The sequence below is a fragment of the Cyrtonyx montezumae genome, unplaced genomic scaffold (genome assembly GCF_038088225.1).
Source record: "Cyrtonyx montezumae isolate F1298 unplaced genomic scaffold, pur_monq_1.0 scaffold_6, whole genome shotgun sequence".
NCBI classification, from domain to species: Eukaryota; Metazoa; Chordata; class Aves; order Galliformes; family Odontophoridae; genus Cyrtonyx; species Cyrtonyx montezumae.
The window spans coordinates 362,778-377,614 of NW_027072067.1; positions in this window are offsets into that span (position 1 = coordinate 362,778).

Below are 14,837 nucleotides of genomic sequence, written 5' to 3' on the forward strand. Positions count from 1 at the left end.
AAAGATCGTCTGAGGCAGACATATATTGCCGACCGCAGCAGAGCAGAAAGGGAACAGAATCTTTCCCCCAGCTTAAAACCGGGGCCCCCTCCATCTCTATCGACAACGCCAGGAAAGGAGTCTGTCAAAAGGGTAATCGCTTTTATTTTGGAAACAGACCGCAGCAGGCTACGTTTTAAAGCCGCACATCAGTGAACGGCAGCCGGCTGAAACCCGTCTTTCTTCATCAGCTCAAAGAGCAGCAGAAACCACGGTTGATGTGTTTCAAGAGGAATCCGCGGTTAAGAGCGATTCGAGTTTGTCGTTCGTTGCCGACTCGGCTCAGTTTCGTTCAGGTTCATCTGCGATGCTCCGGTGATGAAGTTTGTTGGGAAATATTCGTTCCGGTTCGACAGACACCAGAGGCTGCGAGAGGAGCCAGCTTCGCTCAAATTTCGCCTCTACACTGGTAAGATCAGAACAGCATACAGTTTTTAGAAAGGAATCAATAACGCTAGTGTGTGCGTAAAGGAAACGGAGATTGACGAAGTTTCACGAAGAAAAAGATATTAATAACTTTCTAGAATAAAGTGTGAAAACGTGAACGGAGATGAACGACTGATGCAGACATAAATTGCCGACCGCAGCAGAGCAGAAAGGGAACACAATCTTTCCCCCAGCCTAACACCGGGGACCTCCTCATCTCTATCGACAACGCCAGGAACGGAGTCTGTCAAAAGGGTAATCGCTTTTATTTTGGAAACAGACCGCAGCAGGCTACGTTTTAAAACCGCACTTCAGTGCTGTGCAGCAGGCTGAAGAGCGTCTTTCTTCAGCGGCTCAAGCAGCAGAAAACTCGATTGATGCGTTTCAAGCGGATTCCGCGGTTAAGAGCGATTCGAGTTTGACGTTCGTCGCCGATTCGGCTCAGTTCCGTAAATGCTAATCTGCGATGCTCCGGTGATGAAGTCTGTTGGGAAATATTCGTTCCGGTTTGACAGACACCAGAATCTGCGAGAGGAGCCAGCTTCACTCAAATTGCCTCTACACTGGTAAGATCAGAACAGCATACAATTTTTAGAAAGGAATCAATAACGCTAGTGTGTGCGTAAAGGAAACGGAGATTGGCAAAGTTTCACGAAGAAAAAGACATTAATAACTTTCTAGAATAAAGTGTGAAGACGTGAACGGAGATGAACGACTGATGCAGACATATATTGCCGACCGCAGCAGAGCAGAAAGGGAATAGAATCATTCCCCCAGCTTAAAACCGGGGTCCTCTCCATCTCTATCGACAACGCCAGGAACGGATTCTGTCAAAGGGGTAATCGCTTTTATTTTGGAAACAGACCGCAGCAGGCTACGTTTTAAAGCCGCACTTCAGTGCTGTGCAGCAGGCTGAAGAGCTTCTTTCTTCAGCGGCTCAAAGAGCAGCAGAAACCGCGGTTAATGTGTTTCAAGAGGAATCCGCGGTTAAGAGCGATTCGAGTTTGTCGTTCGTTGCCGATTCGGCTCAGTTTCGTACATGCTTATTTGCGATGCTCCGGTGATGAAGTTTGCTGGGAAATATTCGTTCCGGTTGGACAGACATCAGAATCTGCGAGAGGAGCCAGCTTCACTCAAATTTCGCCTCTACACTGGTAAGATCAGAACAGCATACAATTTCAGGAAGGGAATCAATAATGTCTGTGTGACAGAAAAATAAACGGGGAGATGCGATGATTCAGTGGTGAAAGAAAAAGGCATCGAGAAAATTCAGAAAAAAAGTGTGAATACGTGGACGGAAAAGATCGTCTGAGGCAGACATATATTGCCGACCGCAGCAGAGCAGAAAGGGAACAGAATCTTTCCCCCAGCTTAAAACCGGGGCCCCCTCCATCTCTATCGACAACGCCAGGAAAGGAGTCTGTCAAAAGGGTAATCGCTTTTATTTTGGAAACAGACCGCAGCAGGCTACGTTTTAAAGCCGCACATCAGTGAACGGCAGCCGGCTGAAACCCGTCTTTCTTCATCAGCTCAAAGAGCAGCAGAAACCACGGTTGATGTGTTTCAAGAGGAATCCGCGGTTAAGAGCGATTCGAGTTTGTCGTTCGTTGCCGACTCGGCTCAGTTTCGTTCAGGTTCATCTGCGATGCTCCGGTGATGAAGTTTGTTGGGAAATATTCGTTCCGGTTCGACAGACACCAGAGGCTGCGAGAGGAGCCAGCTTCGCTCAAATTTCGCCTCTACACTGGTAAGATCAGAACAGCATACAGTTTTTAGAAAGGAATCAATAACGCTAGTGTGTGCGTAAAGGAAACGGAGATTGACGAAGTTTCACGAAGAAAAAGATATTAATAACTTTCTAGAATAAAGTGTGAAAACGTGAACGGAGATGAACGACTGATGCAGACATAAATTGCCGACCGCAGCAGAGCAGAAAGGGAACACAATCTTTCCCCCAGCCTAACACCGGGGACCTCCTCATCTCTATCGACAACGCCAGGAACGGAGTCTGTCAAAAGGGTAATCACTTTTATGTCGGAAAGAGACCGCAGCAGGCTACGTTTTAAAACCGCACTTCAGTGAACGGCAGCCGTCTGAAACGCGTCTTTCTTCAGCGGCTCAAGCAGCAGAAAACTCGATTGATGCGTTTCAAGCGGATTCCGCGGTTAAGAGCGATTCGAGTTTGACGTTCGTCGCCGATTCGGCTCAGTTCCGTAAATGCTAATCTGCGATGCTCCGGTGATGAAGTCTGTTGGGAAATATTCGTTCCGGTTTGACAGACACCAGAATCTGCGAGAGGAGCCAGCTTCACTCAAATTGCCTCTACACTGGTAAGATCAGAACAGCATACAATTTTTAGAAAGGAATCAATAACGCTAGTATGTGCGTAAAGGAAACGGAGATTGACGAAGTTTCATGAAGAAAAAGATATTAATAACTTTCTAGAATAAAGTGTGAAAACGTGAACGGAGATGAACGACTGATGCAGACATAAATTGCCGACCGCAGCAGAGCAGAAAGGGAACACAATCTTTCCCCCAGCCTAACACCGGGGACCTCCTCATCTCTATCGACAACGCCAGGAACGGAGTCTGTCAAATGGGTAATCGCTTTTATTTTGGAAACAGACCGCAGCAGGCTACGTTTTAAAACCGCACTTCAGTGCTGTGCAGCAGGCTGAAGAGCGTCTTTCTTCAGCGGCTCAAGCAGCAGAAAACTCGATTGATGCGTTTCAAGCGGATTCCGCGGTTAAGAGCGATTCGAGTTTGACGTTCGTCGCCGATTCGGCTCAGTTCCGTAAATGCTAATCTGCGATGCTCCGGTGATGAAGTCTGTTGGGAAATATTCGTTCCGGTTTGACAGACACCAGAATCTGCGAGAGGAGCCAGCTTCACTCAAATTGCCTCTACACTGGTAAGATCAGAACAGCATACAATTTTTAGAAAGGAATCAATAACGCTAGTGTGTGCGTAAAGGAAACGGAGATTGGCAAAGTTTCACGAAGAAAAAGACATTAATAACTTTCTAGAATAAAGTGTGAAGACGTGAACGGAGATGAACGACTGATGCAGACATATATTGCCGACCGCAGCAGAGCAGAAAGGGAATAGAATCTTTCCCCCAGCTTAAAACCGGGGTCCTCTCCATCTCTATCGACAACGCCAGGAACGGATTCTGTCAAAGGGGTAATCGCTTTTATTTTGGAAACAGACCGCAGCAGGCTACGTTTTAAAGCCGCTCTTCAAAGAACGAGAGCCGGCTGAAGCGCTTCTTTCTTCATCGGCTCAAAGAGCAGAAACCGCGATTGATGTGTTTCAAGAGGAATCCGCTGTTAAGAGCGATTCGAGTTTGACGTTTGTTGCCGTTTCAGCTAAGTTTCGTACATGCTTATCTGCGATGCTCCGGTGATGAAGTTTGTTGGGAAATATTCGGTCCGGTTGGACAGACATCAGAGGCTGCGAGAGGAGCCAGCTTCACTCAAATTTCGCCTCTACACTGGTAAGATCAGAACAGCATACAATTTTGGGAAAGGAATCAATAATGTCCGTTTGTATGAAAAGGAAAAATTGAGAGAAGTTTTGTTTCTTAGGAATATGAAAGGTCATCAAAAAATGTTAAAGAAAAAATGTGAAAATGTGTACTGAAATGAAGGTCTGATGCTATCATTCTCTGCGAGTGCTTGCTGAGCCTGCAGAGAACAGAAAATCCCCCCTGGCTAACATAGGGGGCATCCCATCTTTTCTAAAAACACCATGAACGAAGTCTGATATAAGAGTAAACTGCGTAGTGTTGGAATCAGACCTCAGCTGGCAGTGGATATAAGCCGCTTTACAGCGCAAGGCAGCCGACTGATTAGCATTCTGCCTTCTGAACTGTAGGAGACACAAACTTTTTCAAGCCTAATCCACAGTTAGGAGCGATTACAGCCAGACTTTTCCACTCCATTCGGACCTGATTATTTGAAAAGATTTGAAAGCGTTTAGGGTTAGAGTTTGGTTTAGGGGTATGGTTAGGGTTAGGGTTAGGGTTAGGATTAGGGTTAGGGTTGCTTTTGGGGTAGGTTAAAATTTACGGATTGTTGTGGTTGCTTTTGGGGTAGGTTAAAATTTACCGATAGGATTAGTGTTAGCGCTTGTGCCTGGTTTTGGAGTACGGGTAGGCTAAGGTTTAGGGATAGGATTATGGTTTGTGCTTGTGGTTGCATTTGGGGTAGGCGTAGTACCAGTGTTAGGATTAGGGTTAGGGTTAGTGTTAGGGTTAGGGTTCGTTTTAGTGTTATGGAAAAGGGTAAGTGATTAAGGTTAGGGTTAGGGTTCGTTTTAAGGTTAGGGTTTGTGCTTGTGGTTGCTTTTGGGGAAGGGTTAGTGTTAAGGTTAAGGTTAGGGTTAGGAGTTACGGGTATGGGTTTCGTTTAAGGTTCCCGTAGAGATTGGAGTTAGTGTTAATGTTAAGGATAAGGTTAGGTTTAGTGTTAGGGTTAGGGTTAGGATTTGGGTTAGAGTTTGGTTTTGGGTCAGGATTAGGGCTAGGGTTAGGCTAAGGGTTAGGGTAAGGCTTCAGGTTTAGGGTCATAGATTAGGTTTAGGGTTAGGGTTAGGTTTAGGTTTAGTGTTAGGGTTACGTTTGGGTTAGGTTTTAGGGTTGGGGTTGTGTTTGGGGTTTTGGTAAGGGTTAGGGTTACGGTTAGGATAAGGGTAAGGTTATGGGTTAAGGTTAGGGTTAGGGATAGGGATTACGCGTTTGTTTGGGGTTGGTGTTGGTGTTTCGGTTGTTTATAAAGGATATGGTTAGGGTAGAGGTTAGGGTTAGTATTAGGGTTAGGGTGAGAGTAAAATTTTGGGTTCGGTTTGGGTTTGGGATAGGGTTAGGGTTAAGCTTTGGTTACTGTTAGGGTTAGGGTCGGGTTAAGGTTAGGGTTAGGGTTAGGTTTAGGGTTAAGGTTTGGGTTTGTGCTAGCGTTAAGGTTAGGTTTAGGGTTAGTGTTAAGTATATAGTTTTAGATTTACAGTAATTGTTAGGGTTAGGGTTAGGGCTTGAGTTAGGGTTAGGGTTAATGTGTTGTAAATAACTCCCAAGGATGATACTTCAGAAATAAATATGTTGTGGTTTTGTGGTTTTGATGCCGGTATTCCACATCAGAGCATCATGCAGCAGTTAAGGAGTTAATGCTGGGGGAGCAGCAGAGGGGAGGGGCGGAGCTCCGCACCGGATGCAGGCGGCGCTCGGTCTGGGCGCGTTGCTCTGGGCTGCCGTGGAGGTTCAGCACGTGTGCTTCCCCTGCGGGTCCTCCTTAGCGTAAGCTCATAGCTTTTGGTTTGAAACTTTTTCTCTCTCTTTCAATTGTTCAATTTTATTAGATTTAGTAAAGTTACCGTTCCTTCTCAAATCGTGCCGTTGTTTTCTTGTCGACCCATCCCTTCCCGCCGTTTCCCCCTCCCCCTCCCGGAGCGCGGCTCTGCTCGGGCGGCCGCGCGGCCACTGACGCAGTTTCTTTTTCTCTCCCCTCTCCCTTCTCGGTTTTCCCTTGGGTCACTGTCACGGACAACACCGTGACAATTATTGGTGGAGGATGCGGGCAGTGCAGTATTGGCACTCCATTGTAAATCTGGTGCAGAGTGGACTAAGGTTTTTCATGTACCTCATAGCATGCTGGCGTCTTTTTAAGCTCCTCGCGTTCAGCACCGGAGTAATGTGGATATACAGCTACTTTAGTGTGCTGAGGGGGTTACATGCCTCCTACCTAAACACCCTGGCTAACGTGACAGATTATGCGGCATTTGGAACGGTTTCCAATTACTCTTTTCAGGTCTTTACCTATATTCAAGATGTCAGCCCGGCAACTGTGTTATCTGTTTTTCTGAATGCACTCTCTGCAATAGTAATTTACATCATGTGGAGGGAGCGTTCCTCAAAACCAGAGAGTGTTGAATGGCAGGGAAGGTGGAAAAAATTAGGAAAGAAATTGGAAGCGTGGGGACCCCCGGTGTTATGCAATTTTGATCTTGAGCACCTGTGGGACCCTGAGAAATTCAGTGAGTGTTTAGGTAAGGAGTCATGTGACTCAGGACGATCTGAGAAGGAATGTATTGTTTGGGGTCTGGCTTGTGCTTATCGAGCCATAATTGATGTTCTGGAGAGAAATGGTTTCCAAACCAAGGTCCAAAGCAAAAATGAAAACCTCGAAGTTAGACCTGACCAATCACAGGAAGCACCGGTATCAGTGTCGGTTGCCCCTGTGGAAGGCCAGAAATGGACACGGCCGTCCTCGCGCCTAGAACGGAAAGAAGAAGAAGCAGAGAAAAAAAAGGAAGATCCAGGCGAGGGGCCCTCCTCAGCACCACCACCACCACCACCACCTAAAAAGGCCACTAAGAAAAGTGAGAGACATGGAGAAGACAGCGATGATGATGGAGTCACTGTTACCACTACTCGGAGAGGACATGAGGAAGTGGCATAAAAAACCCACTCCTGTACTGCGAGCACGGGTGAGAGAACTACAGCAGAGATCAGCCACCAATGAAATTGCTCCCGTCACTGCAGGTAACCAATAGAGGGGCCCTGCCCTCAGCCAGGGGAGGGAAAGGGATAACAGAGTGTATTGGACTGTGTGGATTCAATGGCCTGGCACATTAGAGCCACAAAGATATAAGGCACTGGTGGACACTGGTGCACAGTGCACTCTGATGCCCTCGAGTTATAAAGGGACAGAATTGATTCATATTTCTGGAGTGACTGGGGGTTCTCAGGAACTGTCTGTGTTGGAGGCAGAAATAAGCCTCACCGGTAAAACCTGGCAGAAGCATCCCATAGTGACTGGACAGGGGGCTCCATGCATACTCGGTATTGACTATCTCAGAAGGGGACATTTCAAGGATCCCAAGGGATACCGATGGGCTTTTGGAATAGCTGCTGTAGATGCAGACAACATTCAGCAGCTGTCTGTTTTACCTGGCCTGTCAGAAGATCCGTCTGTTGTGGGGGTACTGAAAGTGAAAGAGCAGCAGGTACCTATCGCTACAAAAACAGTGCACAGACGGCAGTACCGCACCAACAGGGATTCCTTGCTCCCCATTCATAACTTGATCCGTCAGCTAGAGAGCCAGGGAGTGATCAGCAAGACTCACTCACCTTTTAACAGCCCCATATGGCCGGTGCGTAAAGCCAGTGGAGAATGGAGGCTGACGGTAGATTACCGTGGCCTAAATGAAGTCACACCCCCACTGAGTGCTGCTGTGCCAGATATGTTGGAGCTGCAGTATGAACTGGAGTCAAAAGCAGCCAAGTGGTATGCCACTATAGACATTGCCAATGCATTCTTTTCTATTCCTTTGGCCACAGAGTGCAGACCACAGTTTGCTTTCACCTGGAGGGGCGTTCAGTACACCTGGAACCGTTTGCCCCAGGGGTGGAAACACAGCCCAACCATCTGCCATGGGCTGATTCAAACCACACTGGAACAGGGTGGGGCACCTGAGCACCTCCAGTATATTGATGACATTGTTGTGTGGGGTGATACAGCAGAGGAAGTTTTTAAAAAAGGAGAGCAAATAATCCAAATTCTTCTGGGTGCTGGTTTTGCTATTAAACGGAACAAAGTGAAGGGACCTGCCCAAGAAATTCAGTTCCTAGGAGTAAAATGGCAAGATGGACGTCGTCACATTCCAGGAGATGTGATTGACAAAATCACCAGTATGTCACCACCCACTAGCAAGAAAGAGACACAGTCTTTTCTGGGTGTAGTAGGTTTTTGGAGGATGCACATCCCAAACTACAGCCTCATAGTAAGCCCCCTCTATCAAGTGACTCGGAAGAAGAATAATTTTGCATGGGGTCCTGAACAGCAGCAGGCCTTTGAGCAAATCAAGCAGGAGATAGCCCGTGCTGTGGCCCTGGGGCCAGTTCGGTTGGGACAGGATGTGAAAAACATCCTCTACACTGCTGCTGGAGAGAAAGGTCCCACTTGGAGTCTGTGGCAAAGAGCCTCTGGGGAGACCCGAGGCCGACCCCTTGGATTTTGGAGCAGAGCGTACAGGGGTTCAGAGGAGTGCTACACTCCAACTGAGAAGGAGATTTTGGCCGCATACGAGGGGGTTTGGGCTGCCTCTGAAGTAATTGGTACTGAGACACAGCTCCTCCTGGCACCTCGACTGCCAGTGCTGAATTGGATGTTCAAAGGAAAGGTTCCCCCCACCCATCATGCTACCGATGCCACCTGGAGTAAGTGGATTGCACTGATTACACAGCGAGCTCGGATGGGGAACCTCAACCGTCCAGGAATCCTGGAGGTGATCATGGACTGGCCTGAAGGCAAGAAATTTGGAACATCCCCATCAGAGGAGATACCACGTGCTAAAGAGGCCCCACCATATAACGAACTACTAGAGAATGAAAAGACGTATGCCCTCTTCACTGATGGATCGTGTCGTATTGTTGGGAAGCATCGCAGATGGAAGGCTGCTGTGTGGAGCCCCACACGACGAGTTGCAGAGGCCACCGAAGGAGAAGGAGAGTCAAGCCAATTTGCGGAGGTAAAGGCCGTCCAGCTGGCCTTAGATGTGGCTGAACGGGAGAGGTGGCCCATGCTATATCTTTATACTGACTCTTGGATGGTGGCAAATGCTTTATGGGGGTGGTTGCAGCAGTGGGAACAGGACAACTGGCAACGGAAGGGTAAACCTATTTGGGCTGCTGAACTGTGGAAAGACATTGCTGCCCGAACAAAAAGGTTGGGTGTAAAGGTGCGCCATGTAGATGCTCATGTGCCCAAGAATCGAGCTACTGAAGAACAGAAAAATAACCATCAGGTAGATCGAGCTGCCAGAATTGAGGTGTCTCAGATCGATTTGGACTGGCAGAACAAAGGAGAGCTATTTTTAGCTCGGTGGGCCCATGAGACCTCTGGCCATCAAGGAAGGGATGCGACCTATAAGTGGGCTAGAGACCGAGGGGTGGACTTAACTATGGATGCCGTTGCACAGGTTATCCATGACTGTGACACATGTGCCATAATTAAACAGGCCAAGAGGATGAAACCCCTCTGGCAGGAAGGGCGATGGGAAAAGTATAAATATGGGGAGGCGTGGCAGGTTGATTATATCACCTTGCCACGAACTCGCGATGGTAAGCGTTACGTGCTCACCATGGTGGAGGCGACCACTGGGTGGCTTGAGACATACGCAGTACCCCATGCTACCGCCCGAAACACCATCTTAGGGCTCGAGAGACAAGTCCTATGGAGACATGGCACTCCAGAGAGAATTGAGTCCGATAATGGGACTCATTTCAAAAATTCTCTTGTGGATATCTGGGCCAAAGAACACGGCATTGAATGGATCTACCATATCCCCTACCATGCACCAGCTGCTGGTAAGATCGAGCGCTACAACGGGTTGTTAAAAACCACGTTGAGAGCAATGGGTGGTGGGACATTCAAGCACTGGGAGAAGCATCTGGCAGAAACCACATGGCTGGTCAACACTAGGGGATCAGTCAACCGAGAGGGTCCTACACAGTCCGGCTCCCTACAGACCATAGAGGGAGATAAGGTCCCTGTGGTACATGTGAGGAGCATGTTGGGAAAAGCGGTGTGGGTCCTTCCAGCCTCTGGAAAGGGCAAAACCCTCCGTGGAACCGTTTTTGCGCAGGGACCTGGGTGCACCTGGTGGGTAATGGATAAAAATGGGGACGTCCAGTGTGTCCCACAAGGGAATTTGATGCTGGGGGAATGCAGTCTGTAATTACGTGTGTATGTATGTATATATATATATATATGTTTCTATGTAACTCATGTTATTACTGTTTGGTTATGTATAGATGTGTGTTAAGCATGATGTGATGATGTGGAATAAGGGGTGGAATGTTGTGGTTTTGTGGTTTTGATGCCGGTATTCCACATCAGAGCATCATGCAGCAGTTAAGGAGTTAATGCTGGGGGAGCAGCAGAGGGGAGGGGCGGAGCTCCGCACCGGATGCAGGCGGCGCTCGGGCTGGGCGCGTTGCTCTGGGCTGCCGTGGAGGTTCAGCACGTGTGCTTCCCCTGCGGGTCCTGCTTAGCGTAAGCTCATAGCTTTTGGTTTGAAACTTTTTCTCTCTCTTTCAATTGTTCAATTTTATTAGATTTAGTAAAGTTACCGTTCCTTCTCAAATCGTGCCGTTGTTTTCTTGTCGACCCATCCCTTCCCGCCGTTTCCCCCTCCCCCTCCCGGAGCGCGGCTCTGCTCGGGCGGCCGCGCGGCCACTGACGCAGTTTCTTTTTCTCTCCCCTCTCCCTTCTCGGTTTTCCCTTGGGTCACTGTCACGGACAACACCGTGACAAAATAGTATAGATGATGGTATATTTTGAGTTGTTCTATATAGATAGTGTACAAATAATACAAAAGAGAAGATGGCTCACCTTCAGGATTGTTATAGGTGTGAAGAACAATACACACCAATCGTTACCAACCGTAAAAGATTTATTGAGCAAGCAATTACCGAGCAAAACAGCGCTGGGCGGCTGGGAGTCTCTGCTCCACCAGAGGTGCGCAACGGCAGCCTCTCGATCCCACTATTTATTATTTCTTATCTCTACATTCATGTTTATCTTTCCCTTCCTGGGCTGCGCTGGCTGTTATGTGGGGGTCGTTCTCTGCCACCTGGTGATTGAGATGAAAAAGGCCGTAGGCCTCTTCAGCTTCGATCATGCACACTTAAGAGGAGATTTTCACTTATTTTTCTTTTTTCAGTTTCTTAGAAGGTCACTGCTATCTGTTGTTCATTGTCCAGTTGTTAGAACTAAGCGCTGTGGCTCCAATTTGCACAATTCCAAAGTTCTTAGACAAAACATTTATTCATGTATTTTGAGTCTTCTACAAACTACATAGTTTTCAGAAAGCAGAACACTGAAAAACACTGACACATCTGTCTCGAGTCGGTTTGATTAACAAATACAGCACTCATTTTTATCACAAGGATGATAAGGCTCGCAGGGGACTCCACGTGGAAGGGATCTCTGAGAAGAGATCCTTTCCTGGCGGTGGTCAGCCCTTAAATGGGTTTTGGGAGAGGTAGAGCCAGGCTCCCCCCATTCCAATCACACAGGTGTATCACCTCCACCTGTGCCCCCATGGCTGACTCGGTGCTCACCTCAGGTGACCAATCAGTGTTTCAGGCCATGATTCAGCAGTTCCCATACAGTTAGGGTAGGGTTAGGGTTAGATTTGGTGTTAGTGTTAGTGTTAGGGTTGGTGTAAGCTTTAAAGATTTAGTTTTACAGTAAGTTTGAGGTTATTGTATAGGGTTAGGTGTATGATTGGATTTAGTGTTAGGTTTAGGGTTAGGGCAAGGTTTAGGGTTAAAGATTTAGTCTTACAGTAAGTGTTAGGGAAGGATTTAGGTAATTTCAGCGGGTTTGGTGAAGACTGGCTTTGGTAGAAGGGTTATGTTTGATTTTGTATTAAGGTAAGGTTTTGGCTTAGGGTTAGGGTTAGGGTGCAGATTAGGGTTGGGGTTAGTGTTAGGGATAGGGTTAAGTTATATGGTTAGGGTTAGACTAAGATTTAGGGTTAGGGTGAGGGTTAGGGTTAGGTTTAAGGATAAGTATAAATATTTAGTTTTACAGTAAGTGTTAGGGTATGAGTCAGGCCGTGATTCAGCAGTTCCCATACAGTTAGGGTAGGGTTAGGCTTAGGGTTACGGTTAGGGTTATGTTTAGGATTATGTTTAGGGTTAGGTTTGGGGTTAGGGTTTGGGTTGGTGTTACTCTTAGGGTTATGTTAGTGTTAAGTTTTGGGTTAGGGTTAGGCTAAGATTTAGGGTTAATGTGAGGGTAAGGGTTAGGCTTAGGTTTAAGCTTAAGTTTAAAGCTTTAGTTTTACAGTAAGTGTTAGGGTATATTTTAGGTTACTGGATAGTCTATGATTGGATTTAGGGTTAGGGTTAGGGTATGTGATAGCTTTAGAATTAGTGTTAGGTTTAGAGTAAGGTTTAGGGTTAAAGATTTAGTCTTACAGTAAGTGTTAGGGAAGGATATAGGTAATTTCAGCGGGTTAGGTGAAGATTCGCTTTAGTAATATGGTTACGTTTTGATTTTGGATTTGTCTTAGTGTAAGGTTTTGGATTAGGTATAAGTTCAGGGTTAGGGTTGCGGTTAGGGTTAGGGTTTAGGTTAGGATTAGGGTAGGGTTAGGGTTAGGATTATGTTTAGTGTTACGGTTAGGGTTAGGGCTTGAGTTAGTTTTACGGTTAGGGTTAAGTTTTGGGTTTGGTTTGGGTTTGGGATGGTGTTAGGGTTAGGGTTTAGGGTTAGGGAACGGGTTAGGGTTACTGTTAGGGTTAGGGAACGCTTAAATTTAGGGTTAGGGAATGGTTAGGTTATTTTTAGGGTTAAGGTTAGGTTTAGAGATAGGCTTTGTGTTATTGTTAGGTTTATAGATTTAGATTTACAATAATTGTTAGGGTTAGGGCTTGAGTTAGGGTTAGTGTTAGTGTGGGGTAAATAACTCCAAAGGATGGTACTTCACAAAGAAGTAGTATAGATGATGGTATATTTTGAGTTGTTCTATAGATAGTTGTCACCGGTTTGCGGGACAGTTTGACCCAGTACCGTGACAATTGAGGCAGGGGACCCACGGGCCCACACCCTGGGGAAGGGGAAGGGGAAAAGGGAAAAAAAGGAGAAGGGAGATGGGCCTAGGAACAAAACAGCCGCAACGATCTGAGGAGGAAAGCTAATTTAGTAAATAAGATAGCAGAAAGAAAAATAACACAATATAATATAATATAATATAATTGGAATTGAGGCAAATGAATCAAATAAAATGAACAAGAGAGAGAGTGTCCGATAAACCGAAGGCCTTACGCTAACGCTGAAGGCGGACGGCTGCAACAAACACCCACTGCCGAGCTCGGTCCTGAAGGGAAGAGAGAGTCCCGTGACCGCAGACAGTTTTTATCTTTCCCTCTGGGCGGAAATATGTAAAAATGCAAAGCATCGCAAAGTCCTCTGGGGAATGTAGTTCTCTTCTGAAACAGGTACATCCAGAACTATCGACGATCCACAGAGCTGGAGCATTAACTCCTTAACTCCCAATACACCACGCGATGTCATGATGTGGAATATCAGTAATACAACAAAAATCATAAAACCATAACATTCCACCCCTTATTCAACATCATTTCATCATGCTTAATATATATATATATATATACACATAAAGAAACAATGATTCACAAGCATTATATAAAAACACATACGACATACATATATACATATATACATGCTAATAGAATTACTGAGGGCACTCTCCCCACATCAAATTCCCTTGTGGTAGAACACTGAACATCCCCATTCTTCTGTTTCACCCACCAGGTAGACCCAGGTCCCTGAGCAAAAACAGTCCCACGGAGAGTTTTGCCCTCTCCAGAAGCTGGAAGAACCCAAACCGCTTTTCCCAACAAGTTCTTCACATGTACTACAGGGACCTTATCTCCCTCTACAGTAGGTAGAGAGCTGGATTGGGCAGGACCATCGCGATTGATGGATCCTCTGGTGTTGACCAACCAGGTGGCTTCTGACAAATTCTTCTCCCAGTGCTTAAATGTCCCGCCACCCATTGCTTTCAACATTGTTTTTAACAACCCATTGTACCTTTCAATTTTACCAGAAGCTGGTGCATGATAGGGGATATGATAAATCCACTCGATGCCATGAGCTTTGGCCCAAGTATTTACAAGAGAATTTTTGAAATGAGTTCCATTATCGGACTCAATTCTTTCTGGAGTGCCATGTCACCATAGGACTTGTTTCTCGAGCCCTAAGATGGTGTTTCGGGCGGCAGCATGGGGTACCGCATATGTTTCAAGCCACCCAGTAGTTGCCTCCACCATGGTGAGCACATAACGCTTACCATTGCGAGATCGTGGCAAGGCAACCTGCCACGCCTCCCCATATTTATACTTTTGCCATTGTCCTTCCTCCCAAAGAGGTTTCATCCTCTTGGCTTGTTTAATTGTGGCGCATGTATCACAGTCATGGATAACCTGGTGCAATGGCATCCATAGTTAAGTCCACCCCTCGGTCTCTAGCCCACTTATATGTTGCATCTCTTCCTTGATGGCCCGAGGTCTCATGAGCCCACCGAGCTAGAAATAATTCACTCTTGTGTTGCCAAGTCCAAGTCTACTTGAGCCACCTTAACTTTGGCAGCTCGATCTACCTGATGGTTATTTTGTTGTTCTTCAGTTGCCCGGCTCTTAGGAACATGAGCATCTACATGGCGCATCTTTACAACCACATTCTTTATTCGGGCAGCAATGTTTCTCCACAGTTCAGCAGCCCAAATAGGTTTACCCCTCCGTTGCCAACCATTTTGTTCCCATTGCTGTAACCACCC